Source organism: Pan troglodytes, chromosome 22 (assembly GCF_028858775.2).
Source record: "Pan troglodytes isolate AG18354 chromosome 22, NHGRI_mPanTro3-v2.0_pri, whole genome shotgun sequence".
NCBI lineage: Eukaryota > Metazoa > Chordata > Mammalia > Primates > Hominidae > Pan > Pan troglodytes.
In genome coordinates, this window is record NC_072420.2 from 44,509,593 (window position 1) to 44,523,180 (window position 13,588).

A 13,588-nucleotide genomic window follows, 5' to 3' on the forward strand; every position below is an offset into this window, starting at 1 on the left:
TGGTGGCTCATGCCTATAATCCCAGCACTTTGGGAGGCCGAGGTGAGCTCAGAAGTTTGAGACCAGCCTGGGCAACATGGTGAAACCCCGTCTCTATAAAAAAATACAAAAATTAGCCAGGCATGGTGGTGCACGCCTCTAGTACCAGCTACTTGGGAGGCTGAGATGGGAGGATCACCTGAGCCCCAAAGGTGGAGGTTGCAGTGAGTTGAGATCACCCCACTGCACCCCAGCCTGGGTGACAGAGCGAGACCCTGTCTCAAAAAAAAATTATCGAGGACCCCAAAGAGATTTTGCTTTTGAGTTGCGGCTATTGTGGTCCTTAACTGGGGTGACTCCCTTTGTCCCTTGGCGGACATTTGGCAATGGCAGGAGATGTTTTTGGTTGGCAGCTGCTGGGAGACAGTCACTCCTGCATCAAATGCACAGAGATCAGGGAGGCTGCTGAATCCCACAGGGCACAGCCAGCCCCGCAGCAGAGTTATCCCATCCAAAATGCCAGGAGTACCGAGGTCGAGAGACCTCTAATATGGTGTTGATATACACTAGGTAAGAAATTAACAGTGAGAACATTTAAAAATATTTAATAATTCATTTCAAAGTCCAATGCATACAAAAAAGTATTTTTTTTCCTGTGTCCTGGGATAAACCAGCTTTTGTAAGGAAAACCCATAGTTTCCAAAATTAGTAAGGACAGTGGCCCTGTTTTCTATTTTTATCAGTCTCTTTGATGTCTGACCTCAGAGGCCACGGCTGACGTCTCTCTGCCTCTGTAGGCAGCCTGTTGCGCTGTGTCGTGGTTGAGGCTCATAAAGAAAATTATGCTGCACAAGGCTATGCGCTCATGAAGAAGGCTGTTGGAACCCCCCTGCCTGCGAGGCCTGGGGCCCCCTGGGGTCCTTACGCCACAATTTGAGACGGTGATTTAGACAAATTTCCTTCTTCCCTTCCCTCTGCACTCTTTCTCCTTGTGAATTTTATGTCAGTGTTGCTTCATTAAAGGGATTGGGACGTCTTCCTTCTTTATGTTCTGGGAAAGTTTAATGTTAAAATAGTCTATTCTTATAGGATTTGTAGAATTCACTTGTGAAATCATCTGCCTTTGGTACTTTTGTTAGAGGTAAATTTTAAAAAACTGTTTAATAGATATTTTAATTATTTTTATTTAAAAATTTTTTAAAATATGAGATTCCATGTAGAGGTTTTTTTTGTTTTGTTTTGTTTTGTTTTGTTTTGTTTTGTTTTAGAGCTGAAGTCTCAATCTCTTGCCCAGGCTGCAGTGCAGTGGTGCGATCTTGGCTCACTGCAGCCTCGAACTCTTGGGCTCAAGCAGTCCTCCTGCCTCAGCCTCCCAAGTGGCTAGTGTGCCCCACCACGCCCAACTAATTTTTAAATTTGTTGTAGGGATGGGGGTCTTTCCATGTTGCCCAGGCTGGTTTCGAACTCCTGGTCTCAAGTGATCCTCACAGCTCGGCCTCCCAAAGCACTGTTATCACAGGCCTGAGCCACCATGCCCAGTACTCAGATATTTTAATTCTGTAAAAACAAGTCTTTCTTAATTCTATAAAATTCTGTAAAGATAGTTCTGTTTAAACTATCTTTTCCATGGCCACACTTTATAATTAATTTTTCTCCTAGTAAATTATCCATTTTATCTAGATTTCAAAATTTATTTGCATAGAGATATGCAATTATTTCTGTGAGTTTTTAAAAAATGTATTTTATTTTGATAATTATTTCCTCTTTTGTTTTTTTGAGATGGAGTCTTCCTCTGTCACCCAGGCTGGAGTGCAGTGATGCAGTCTTGGCTCACTGCAACCTCCAAGTTCAAGTGATTCTCCTGCCTCAGCCTCCCGAGTAGCTGGGATTACAGGTGCGCGCCACCATGCCCGGCTAATTTTTGTATTTTTAGTAGAGATGGGATTTCACCATGTTGGCCAGGCTGGTCTCAAACTCCTGAGCTCAAGCAGTCCGCCCTCCTCAACTTCCCAAAGTGCTGGGATTACAGGCATGAGCCACTGCGCCTGCCCCCCCGCCCTGTGTTCTTATTTTGTATATTTTTATTCTCCATTTTCTTGATTAGCTTTTTTTTTTTTTTTTTTTTTTTTGCGACAGTCTGTTCTGTTGCCCAGGCTGGAGCGCGGTGGTGCGAACTCGGCTCACTGTAACCTCCGCCTCCCAGGTTCAAGCGAGTCTCCTGCCTCAGCCTCCTGAGTAGCTGGGATTACAGGCACGCACCACCACGCCTGGCTAACTTTTGTATTTTTAGTAGAGACGGAGTTTTGCCATGTTGGCCAGGCTGCTCTTGAACTCCTGACCTCAAGTGATCCACCCGCGTTGGTCTCCCAGAGTGCTGGGATTACAGGCATGAGCCACTGTGCTGGGCCTTGATTAGCTTTTTTTAAAAACTGCTATAAGTAGCTTACTGTTTTGTTGATTTAAAAAAATTTTCAATTTAGCTATTAAGATTAAAAAAAATTTTTTTTGCTTTTATATTTATTAATTCCTTCAGTTACTTTGTAATTTTCAACTTTTTAAGTTGGAGGCTTCATTCATTCTCTTACTGTCTTGCTTTCATTTCTAAAGATGTAAAGTAATCAATGGGTTAAATTTTCCTCTAAAGCACTGCTTTAGTTTTATTAGTATGGTTTCTAAAAATTCTTCAGTTTTTACTTCTATTTTCCCTTTAAGAGGAATATCTAAGAAGATAATGTTTAAATTTCAGTGTAGAAAACCCTGTTTTCTGATTTTGTTACTAATTTCTAGGGAATATTGTTTGTATTTTAATTATTACTTGGTATTGGTTGAAAATTTCTTTGCTGCTTAATATATGGGTGCTGTTTATGAATGTTTCCATGGGATACTGAAAAAAGAAAGGTGTGTTCTCTCTTACCAAGTACAGAATTGCCTCTTTCTCCTTATGCGCTGCTTCTTTAATTTTGTTGTTTATGTGTCTGACAGCCTTGTGTGCTTATTTCTTGCCCGCGTGTTCTGTCTCGGGTTGGAAGGGACATGCACGTCTCCTGCCTTCACATGCTGAGATGGGTTTGTGTAGCATCCCCAGAATTTCTGCTGAATGAAGTGTGTCGGGTTATTTGGTACGAGCAGATCGAATGACTATATCTGCTCTAAGAATTTTAGTTTTAGCGTTACATTCCTGATGTCTCATTTATTTCATTTGGCCTGATATTTTATTGTCTAATATCAAGATACTGAACCCTTTTTTTTTTTTTTTGCATTTTTCCAGTATATATTTATTTCATGTATTTTTAACTCTGCTGAATTTCTCTGTTTTAGGTCTTTCTCTTCTATCTGCAGAGTTGGGGTTTGTTTTAAGCCAGTGCGAATGTTGTCCTTTTAGTAGGTGATTGGAGGCTTTTTGTATCGGTAGATATGATTGGTGTGTTTGGACCAGGGCTGTGGTCATTTTGTGTATTTTAGGGAGTTGCAGATAAAATACATGCACGTTCGCACACACCGCACGGACGCCTGCATCTTCCCAGGCGTGGTTTCTGCTCTTGCCTCTCTGGGTTTTTGTTTCACTTCGGTCGAGTTTTTGGTGGTGTTGAGCGGATAGTCGGGGAAGTTGGAGTCTTGTTCATGGCCGCCTCGTGCTCGTGTCTGTATCTAAGATCCTCAGGCTGCTCCTTTTTGGGTAAGGGCTGTTGCTTCTCTAGGAACAGTGACAGTGGCAGAGCCTGTGGCCCCTCGCTCCTGTCCCAGAGCCAAGCTGTTTCCTCTCCCCACTCCCGGGCACCCTGCGGGCAAGTGCGGGGGGCCCACTCTGCCCTGGCCTGCCCCACCCCCCCATTTGCTGGGTTGTCCTCAAAGCACACGGTAAGCATCCCCACCCCCACCCCCCACACACTGTACCGCTGTCAGCCTTCTCGCTCGTCACCTCCATCCAGGGCACATCCGCCCCTCTGGGTGCTGGGAGCCTGTTGCCGGCGCGGTCCCGCTGCTCCTCCTTCCGCTGCCCTGCACTGCCGTGGCACAACCCTCCCTCCGGGTCTCTGCTGAGCCCTCCAGGCGCTCAGGTCTGCCGTCTGGTTGCAGGTGTTTTATAGAGTGCAGCTTTACGCTCCCACCCCAGTCATCTCCACGTTGGTGTCCGTCTGTGTGTCCTCTCTGCCTTTAAGTTCTGCCTCTGTGTGACACAGTTTCACAGTTTCTGTGACCAAAACACAGGTTTAGTCGCTTGCTGCTGGCAGAGTCCGATTAACAAGAGCAGGTCGGGTATAAAAAAAGTGACTTTATTCCAAAGCTAGCTTAGGGGAAGAGGTAAAGTGAGGGTACCACTTCGCTTTTGGAGCAGAAAGTGGGCACTTTTAAAGGCGGGGGGATGTGTGGCACACAGGGGAGGAGGCTGGCAGGTGGGGGTCCGCATAACTCGTTTCGCTGCCTTATCTACCGGGTGGTCGAGTTGGCATCTTCACGGGCAGAACTGTGTTGGGGTGTTGTGGGTATTGTGGGGGTTGTGTTGTGGGTGTTGTGGGGGTGGTAGGGGTTGCGGGTGTTGTGGGTGTTGTAGGGGTTGTGGGTGTTGTGTTGTGGGGGTTGTGAGTGTTGTGTTGTAGGGGTTGTGAGTGTTGTGGGTGTTGTGAGTGTTGTGGGTGTTGTGAGTGTTGTGGGGAGTTGGGGTGTAGGGGGTTGAGGTTGTAGGGGGTGTGGGTGGTGTGGGGGTTGTGTTGTGGGGGTTGTAGGGGCTGTGGGTGTTATGGGTGTTGTGGGGGTTGTGGGTGTTGGTGTTGTGGCTGTTGGGGTTGTGGGGGTTGTGGGGTTGTGGGTGTTGGGGTTGTGGGGGTTGTGGGTGTTGTGGGTGTTGGGGTTGTGGGTGTTTTGGGAGTTGTGGGTGTTGGGGTTGTGGGTGTTGGGTTGTGGAGGTTGTGGGGGTTGCGGGGGTTGTGGGTGTTGTAGGTGGCCAAAACTTTCCAGGTGGAGAGAGTTAGTTCATAACAGCACTTTGGGTGTGGATCAATTGTTGTCTCTAGAGGTAGCCACCTGGTGGCTGAGGGTTCCCCTGGAGCTCCTGAGCACATGGTTAGGTGAGCTTGCCCCATCGGCAGTGTCCAGTGAATGGAAGGGAAAAGGGTATAATTGCATTTCTAAAGGGCTATGTAGGAAGTGGGGAACAGGGGGAAATGGAGACAAGAGAAGAGAAGAGATAAAAATAATTTAGAAACAGAAAAATGGGGGACACTTGGTTACATTTTAGCTTTGTGTGTCTCTGTAAATCTAGCAATCTGGCAGACTGCTGGCTTTTTTTTTTTTTTTTTTTTTTGAGACTGACTCTTGCTCTGCCACCCAGGCTGAAGTGCAGTGGTACGATCTTGGCTCACTGCAACCTCCGTCTCCCGGGTTCCAGTGATTCTCCTCCTGAGTAGCTGGAATTACAGGCGTGCGCCACCACGCCCAGCTAATTTTTCTATTTTTAGTAGAGATGGGGTTTCACCATGTTAGCCAGGCTGGTCTTGAACTCCTGGCCTCAAGCCATCTGCATGCCTCAGCCTCCCAAAGTGCTGGGATTACAGATGTGAGCTACCCCTGCCGGCTGACAGCTAAATTTTTAAATGCTGTTTATACTTGTGATTATTTATGTATTTAACTTTTTTTTTCTTTTTTTGTCTTAACTTTCTACTTTACCATCACCATCATTATTACTTAACATTCTTTTCCTTCACTTTCCTGCTTGCTCTGAGACTGGGTGAAGTTTGTTTTTATTTCCTGTTTCTCCTACTGCAGAAGTCACACGTCTGTCCATCATTTATATTCTTGGAGTGTCGTCCTTAAATGTTAGGATGCATGCTTGACGTCGCAAAAGTTTACTGGTGTCTCTATTTTCTTTTTTTTAAAACTTCACTAGTGTGTGGGGTACAGGTGGATTTTGGTTATGCGGACAGGTTCTTTAGTGGCGAATTCTGAGATTTTAGTGCACCTGTCACCCGAGCAGTGTACACTGGACCCAATATAGAGTCTCTATCCCTCACCCCCTTCCCAATTTCCCTGTCCATTATATCACTGTATGTTTTTGCGTTCTCATAGCTTAGCTCCCACTTATAAGTGAGAACAGTTTTTGGTTTTCCGTTCCTGAGTTTTTTCACTTAGAATAATGGCCTCCAGCTCCATCCAAGTTGCTGTGAGACATTATTTTGTCCCTTTTGATGGCTGAGTAGTATTCCGTGGTGTATATGGACCACGTATTCTTTATTCACTCTTCGGTCCATGGATGCTTTAGGTTGGTTCTGTATTCTTGCAATTGCAAATCATCTTGCTGCAAACATGCATGTGTCTTTTTCCGCTCATGGCTTCTTTTCCTCTGGTAGATACCCAGGAGTGGGATTGCTGGATCGAATGGTGGATCTACTTTTAGTTCTTTAAGGAATCTCCATGCTGTTTCCACAGTGGTTGTACTAGTTTACATTCCCACCAGCAGTGTAGAGGTGTTCCCTGTTCACCACATCCATGCCAGCAAAAAATATGGAATGCTTCACGAATTTGCATGTCGTCCTTCTGCAGGAGCCACGCTAATCTTCTCTGCCTCGTTCCGGTTTTAGTACACGTACTGCTGACGCAAGCATGGGTGTCTCTGTTTTCTTCCCAAATAGTGTAAAGATCTTGGAGCCGGGACTTTGGTTCCATGGTGTTTTCACACCGGCTTTCCTGGTGTGTGGGTGCCATGCGGGCGTCTGCATCTCCATGCTTGGAGTCCGCGGGGGGTCTCCAGACAGGATCCTGGTTGTCACCTGAAGCTTGGAGAAGGGACAGGAGTGCACTGCAGGCGGGGGTGTGACCACGTCCGCACCCCTCCCAGAGTGCGAGGCTGTGTCTTTTTAGTTCATTTCTTCCCCCACTGCATGCTGGGACACTCATCATGTCTTCAGCCCTGTGTGTGTGTGTGAGTGTGAGAGATTGTGTGTGTGTAAGGGTGTGTGTAAAGCGTGAATATGTCAGTGTGAGAGTGTGTGTGTCTGCGTGTGAGTGTTGAATGTGCGTGTGAGTGTGACTCAGGGCTGAGAGGAGACAGCGCAGCTGGGCAGGTGATGCTTGGTGAGTGTGATAGTGTGATGTAATCAGAAACATACTTTGGTCTCTGGCCCTGGCTCTGGGCACACAGCTCCTACAACCTTTAGTGCTGAGTGTCTTTTTGTTTGCTAATGAGGTGACTGTGGCTGGGGCTCCAGGACAGCCTCCTGGGGGACTGGTTGTCAGGGCAACCGACCGCGTGATTAGAGGTTGGGACTCCACCCGTGGACCTCTGGGGAGGGGAGGGAGCCCGCAGAGGTGGAGTGGATCACCAGTGGCCGGTGTTCTGCTCGATCGTGCCTGTGTAATGAGGCCTCCACAGACTCCCTCAGGGACAGCGTTTGGGGGCTTGCAGGCTGCTGAGCACGGGGAGGTTCCCGGAGGGTAGAGCCCTGGCGAGGGCACAGCAGCTCCGAGCTCCCTGCCCCATACCTCACCCTGTGCATCTCTTCATCTGTATCTTTTGTAACATCCTTTATAAAAACCAGTAAATGAGGCCAGGCGCGGTGGCTCACGCCTGTAATCCCAGCACTTTGGGAGGCTGAGGCGGGCAGATCACGAGGTCAGGAGATCAAGACCACGGTGAAACCCCATATCTACTAAAAATACAAAAACTTAGCCGGGCGTGGTGGCAGGCACCTGTAGTTCCAGCTACTCAGGAGGCTGAGGCAGGAGAATGGCGTGAACCCTGGAGGCGGAGCTTGCAGTGAGCCGAGATTGAGATGGGGCCACTGCATTCCAGCCTGGGTGACAGAGCAAGACTCCGCCTCAAAAAAAAACAAAACAAAACAGTAAATGTGTCTCCCTGAGTTCTGTGAGCTGCTCTGGCAAATTAATTGAACCTGAGGGGGAGTCATTGGAAACCCACCCTGTAGCTGGTCGGTCAGAAGCACTGGACGCTCCTGTGCCCTGGACACCCCAGGCCTCGCCCTGTGCTCCTCTCCGCCCAGCTGTCCATCCGGATCCTTCGTAACACCCTTTATAATAAACCAGTAGACGGTGTTTCCCAGAGTTCTGTGAGCCGTCCTAGCAAATGACCAAACTCAAGGAGGGCACCGTGGTAACCCCAGCTTAGCCTGGTGGTCAGGAGCACAGGTCACAAGCTAGGATCAGCATCCTGACCCGGTGGTCAGGAGCACAGGTCACAAGTGGGGCAGTCTCCAGGGCGAGCCCTGGCGCCATGGGATTTTCTGATGCCGAAATCCCCACCCGTTTTGGTGAGCAGAGCATTCTGTGTTGAGTGTTGAATGTGGGGACAGAAGGAAAGAAGAGTTTGTTTCCTGCGGGTGAGACTCTGGGCTGCACCAGGTGATGAGCAGCCCTGGAGCGCTTGTTAGTTTTGTGTTGCCTTTGAAGTCACTTCGCTGGGTCCGCAATCAAAAGCCGGGGTTGGTGGTGGTTCTTTTGTTAATCAGTAATTAGCTCCACACTGTTGATTCTCTGAGCTCTTTTTTTTTTTCCCCCAGGGATAAAGCGTTAATTACTTTTTAAACACGATGCTAACCTCCTGACAGCCTCCCACCCCAAGCTGGGTGTCTGGGGACGGCGGGCCTGTCTCCCCCACCAAGGTGTGGGGTGCGTGTGGAGAGGATATTTCACAGCTCCCCGGGGGTCACCGTCAGTGTGAGTGTTGGGACATTCTTTTCCTGATTTCTCTGTCTCTCGATGCCATTTTTGTGAAGGTTTAGCAAATACTCGATAGATTGTTGTGAGAATGTGGGCTTCCTTATTTGGGGGAGATTTTTTATAATGGAAAAGGTTTCCTTTTTTGGAAGTCACCTGGGGACGGGGATGAGTCACCCGGGGGCCTTGGTGCATGTGGAGGCCCAGGCTTGTGGGGGAGTCGCACAGAGCACGTGTGTGATGCATTTATCAGGGCCTTTCTCAGCCTGGGGACGAGGAGTGTATGTGACAGAGGAGGCTCCTGTTCTTGTGGGGGTGGCGAGGCGAGGATGGTGAACACATCAGCAAACAGGAAGCGTGGGGGGAAGCGTGCGTGCGAAGGAGTGCAGCCCCCAGGACGCTGGGCCGAGCCAGGCAGGGACCTGCTTCATTCCTCGAAGGAGGCTGCCGGCTTGTGACCCTCCTTAATCCCACCCTCAAGGCAGGCAGCTCGTGGAGGAGAGTGTCCCTGGGACCCTTCTTAACCCCACCCTCAAGGCAGGCAGCGTGTGGAGGAGAGTGTCCCTGTGTCCCTGGAAGAGAGGCCTGCATGGCAGGGGGCACAGAGACGCTGGGCCTGGGTACCCCCCCGGCACAGGCTGTGACCTGTGACCAAAGGCTGAAGGCTGGGCTGGAGCCACCTGCTCTGTGGGAAACAACAGTGTGCTCTGGGCTTCCACGGGGTCTCCCAGCTCAGGGGCTGTGGCTCAGGAGCCACGTGCCAGGAAGGCACTCCGTCAGCATAGGGGCTGCCATGAGGATTGGCTGCATTTTTTCGCTGTGTGATGTGACTGGCTGCCCAGTGGTGGTGGCAGAGCCGGCCTGGGGTCTGGGCATGGGGCGCCTGTCCCCAGCAGGGCGGGCTCTGGAGTGCGAGCGTCTGTTCTGTGTCAGGAGTCCCTGTTTCTTTCTCCCCACGCTCACACAGGGTTTTTAGACTTTGTGAAGGGTGTGCTTCCCAAAGAAAACCAGCTGCAGGTGTCTGCGCTGGCACAAGGAGAAGAAACCCAGAGAGCACTGGGTTCTTTCCTAGAGGGGGATGGAATCCAGGCCGGGCGTGCCATGAGGCTCGCAGCCTCGGGGACCTGTGCCCACCAGCACACCACCAGTGCCCAGGGCTCCTTGTGCTGCAGGAAGGGACACTGGCATGAAGTAGGGGGTGGGGGGAGTCGCTGTCTGGGGGACACTCCATGTACCTCCAGATTCATGCACTCGGGGACCGGGCAACGCCTGGGGAAGCAGCCTGCGCTGATGTCAGGATCTATAGTTTAATACTCGTTAGTTTGTCCCCTGTGAAAAGGAAAAAAGATTTTCTCCCTACTGCACTCTCATACTCAACACAGAACACTTCTGCCGTGAGATGCGTGGATGTTTCCCCACAAAAAGTGCTCCAGGGCACCCACCCAGGCGCCCTCCAATTCCATTGAGTTCTGACGCGTCAGATCCCCCAGGGCCAGGGCCCAGTCCCACAAGACTGCCCCACTGTCAGATGCCAATCCCAGGTTGTGACCCATGACCCAACTGGCTGGAAGCTGGGGTTCCCATGATGCCCTCGAGTTTGAACATTTGCCAGGACAGCTCACAGAACTCAGGGAAACACCAGCTGTGTCTGCTGGTTTCTGGTAGAGGGTGTTACGAAGGATCCGATGGACAGCCAGGAGGAAAGGGGTACAGAGTGAGGCCTGGGGGATCCTGGGTACCAGGGCTTCTGTCCCTGGGGAGCTGGGGTGCACGGGCCTCCCAGCATGTGGGTGAGTTCACCACCCTGAAGTCTATTGTACAAGAGTTTTGAGGGAGCCTGGTCTCCAGCCCCTGTCCTTCCTGGAGGACGGCAGGGGGCTGGGGAGTGCTGTCGAGGGCCCCGTAAGTCTCCTGTCACTCAGGTGGGATTGAAAGGGCTTGTTAGGAGTAACAGTAGATGCTCCCATCCCGTAGGAAATGTAAGGTTTTTTTTTGTTTTTTTTTTGAGACGGAGTCTCGCTCTGTTGCCCAGGCTGGAGTGCAGTGGCGTGATCTCAGCTCACTGCAATCTCTACCTCCTGGGTTCACGCCATTCTGTCTCAGCCTCCCGAGTAGCTGGGACTACAGGCGCCCGCCAGCACGCCTGGCTAATTTTTTTGTATTTTTTTTTTTTTTTTTAGCAGAGACGGGGTTTCACCGTGTTAGCCAGGATGATCTCAATCTCCTGACCTCGTGATCCGCCTGCCTCGGCCTCCCAAAGTGCTGGGATTACAGGCGTGAGCCATCGCGCCGAGCCAGGAAAATGTAAGGTTTTAAGAACTTTGTACAAGAACCAAATAGAATAAGAGATGCTCCTGTCACCCTTCCCACTCAGGAAATTACAAGGAATTTATGAGCTTTGTGTCAGGAACCAGGGACTAAGACCAACAAATACCTGCTGCTTATCACACAACTCCCCAGGTCCGCACCCGTGAGGAGCAGGCTCTGCCTTTGCAAGCACTTTCACGAACAGCAGATCCGTCTTCCTCCTGTTAGCAATCAGGCGGTCAGGGTGGCGGCCACTTCCCTGCCATGCCGCAGAGACCCTGGCCTCCTCCGACATCATGCTCCGGCCCCGGCTTCTGTCCTAGCTGTGGCTCGCTGGTCTCAAGATGGCTGCCTTGCCCCGGCTGTTTCATCTGCATTCCAGGCAGAAAAGTCGAGAAGGGCACGCCTGGGCTTTTCTTTTGAAGACTCCCCCTGAGCCCCACCCCGCCGCAAGGGGCCTGGGCTGTCACCCTGTGGGCTGAGTCCAGGGCTGCCGTGTTGGAGAGGCGTGTGGGAATGTGCGTTTTGGGATGGCAGCCCGAGCCTCCTACAACTTGGCAGAGTTGTCAGGATTTCAAGCCCTGTGTGTCTTTGACCTTTTACCTGAGCTGTGTGAGAAGAGGCATTTTCTTGTTTCTTTGCGAGTCCTTCCTCACTGCACTTCAGCCAGGGCGCCGACACATGGTCGTTCGACTTCTGGCTTGGCCTCTTTTGTGAGTGTGGGGCCTGGTCATATCCTCTTGGTCAGTGTCTCTGTGATGATGAGAACGGGAAGACGGCCACGGCGCCCACCCTGGCAGGACTCTCTCCCCTCGCTGGCGCTGGCTCAGCTGCCGTGAGCAGCCGTAGGCACTGTCCCGGGCCCTCCTGTGGTTGCTCCCAGCCACGCTGCTGGCTGCTTCTGCCGTCCTGGCTTGCAGAGACTCTGGGTCATGGGGGGAAGGGGGCAGAGTCCTCCTCCCTGCTCGGGCAAGACAGGATCCAGCAAGATTTCTTCCTCCCCACCCTCCTGCCCCTCCCAGTCTGGGCAGGCAGATAAAAGCCAGGGCCCCAGGCTTCTGCCACCTCCTGCTGCTCACACACTCCAGCCAGGGACCTGCCCCCTGGGTCCAACAAGGTAAGGACAGCGGGGCTGCCCCTGAGCAGAACTCTCTGTCTTCCCCGGCTGACTTTGAGGCACCTGAGTCATTGTGGGTAGACAACAGGGGGAGGGAGAACGGGAGCTTGGGGTCCTGGTGTCAGACCCCGTGCCGTCTCCAAGTCTGTGCCCTCTGGGCTGGACTCTTCCTCAGCCCCAGCCCCAGCGCCTCCAGCTCCGCTCTGTCCCCTCAGGGGGCGTTGACCCCTTGTAGCCCCGTGGCTTGTTGCCCCTGCACCCCGTAACCCTGTGTTGACTTGGGCACCTGTGACATTCGTGCATCTGGCCTGCGCCTGTCTCCAGCGCCCACATTCCCACACAGAGCTCTGTCAGGGCGTGCCACAGCAGGACTCCCAAGTCCACTCCGCCTTCTCCGTCAGGGCAGGCCAAGCCTCGTCTGCTGCAAATGTCCTGGGAGTAACAAACCCAGAGCTGGCCTCTCTGGTGTGGTGGCCGCCGGCGCCATGTAGCTGGCTGCCCAGGAGAAGCGGCGAGGCCCACGTGTGAGGCCCTGAGAGCTGGAAATAGGTACTGGATTTCAGTGTCCGATGGAGAAGGCTGTGATATTTTGGATATGTTGGATTAGGTAAAACACATCGTTAAAGTTAATTCCACTTTTCTCTGTGTTTTTACTGTGGCCACTGGAGCATGCAGTGGTACGGTGGCTGCGGCTTGCCTTCTCCCGCTGGGTCAGCACCAGGGTACAGGTCATCTGTAGACTTTTGCCTGAGACACAGACGCCTGCTTGGGACATGGACTCCAGCCCCTCAGCCCTGTCCTCCAGCAGCGGTGAAATCTGGAGTGTTCTTGAGTAACGTGCTGGCGCCAAGGGGCTGCTGAGCCTTCGCTCTGCCGTCCTTGGCTGAACGAGCTGTTTCTCTGGGGACCACGTCAGGTAACACATAGGACAGCGGGGCGGTCCAGCAGGGAGGGCGTGCGCATCTGTGTGGCAGGACTGGGGGTGATTTTATCCGGGATCCCCTGGGGTGGCCCAGCGTTGGCTCGGGTGTTTCATTCTCACAGAGAACAGGCAGCTTCAGGGGCCATGCGTGCACGAGAGGAGCCCCCAGCCCCCACGGCGCGATCCTGGGTTTCCATGCTGCGGCATTTAAGAAAAGAGCTCTGTGTCATGCTGCTGGGGTCACTTCCGTGAGCTACGCTGGCCTTTTTTTTTTTTTTTTAATAAAAAGGAGGGCTGGGCATAGTGGCTGATGCCTGTAATCCCAGCACTTTGGGAGGCCGAGGTGGGTGGATCACTTGAGGTCAGGAGTTCAAGACCAGCCTGGCCAACCTGGCAAAACCCCGTCTCTACTAAAAATACAAAAAGTTAGCTGGGCGTGGTGGAGCATACCTGTGATCCCAGCTACTTGGGAGGCTGAGGCAGGAGAATTGCTTGAACCCGGAGAATTGCTTGAACCCAGGAGGTGGAGGTTGCGGTGAGCCAAGATTGCACCATCTCACTCCAGTCTAGGCGACAGAGGAAGACTCTGTCTCAAA

The 13,588-nt window shown here is 51.6% G+C and overlaps 1 protein-coding gene and 1 non-coding gene across 7 annotated transcripts in view; one reads left to right on the forward strand and one right to left on the reverse strand.

The window, feature by feature from the left end:
- Positions 1 to 13,588, forward strand: part of AGPAT3 (1-acylglycerol-3-phosphate O-acyltransferase 3) — a 123,870-nt gene that overhangs the window by 51,349 nt on the left and 58,933 nt on the right. Inside the window, exon 1 of one of the 6 annotated variants that reach the window (XM_054675315.2) lies at positions 3,438 to 3,655. The exons of 4 other annotated variants lie outside the window; for them this stretch is intronic. The gene's annotated coding sequence lies outside the window, so the exon portion shown is untranslated. Of the gene's footprint in view, positions 1 to 3,437; positions 3,656 to 12,014; positions 12,071 to 13,588 lie in introns of those variants that run through there. One more of the 6 variants, XM_001146861.7, reaches the window with a different exon arrangement.
- On the reverse strand, positions 6,472 to 6,578 carry LOC112206677 (U6 spliceosomal RNA). Its single transcript, XR_002941111.1, has one exon. It is a non-coding gene; the product is annotated as a U6 spliceosomal RNA (small nuclear RNA).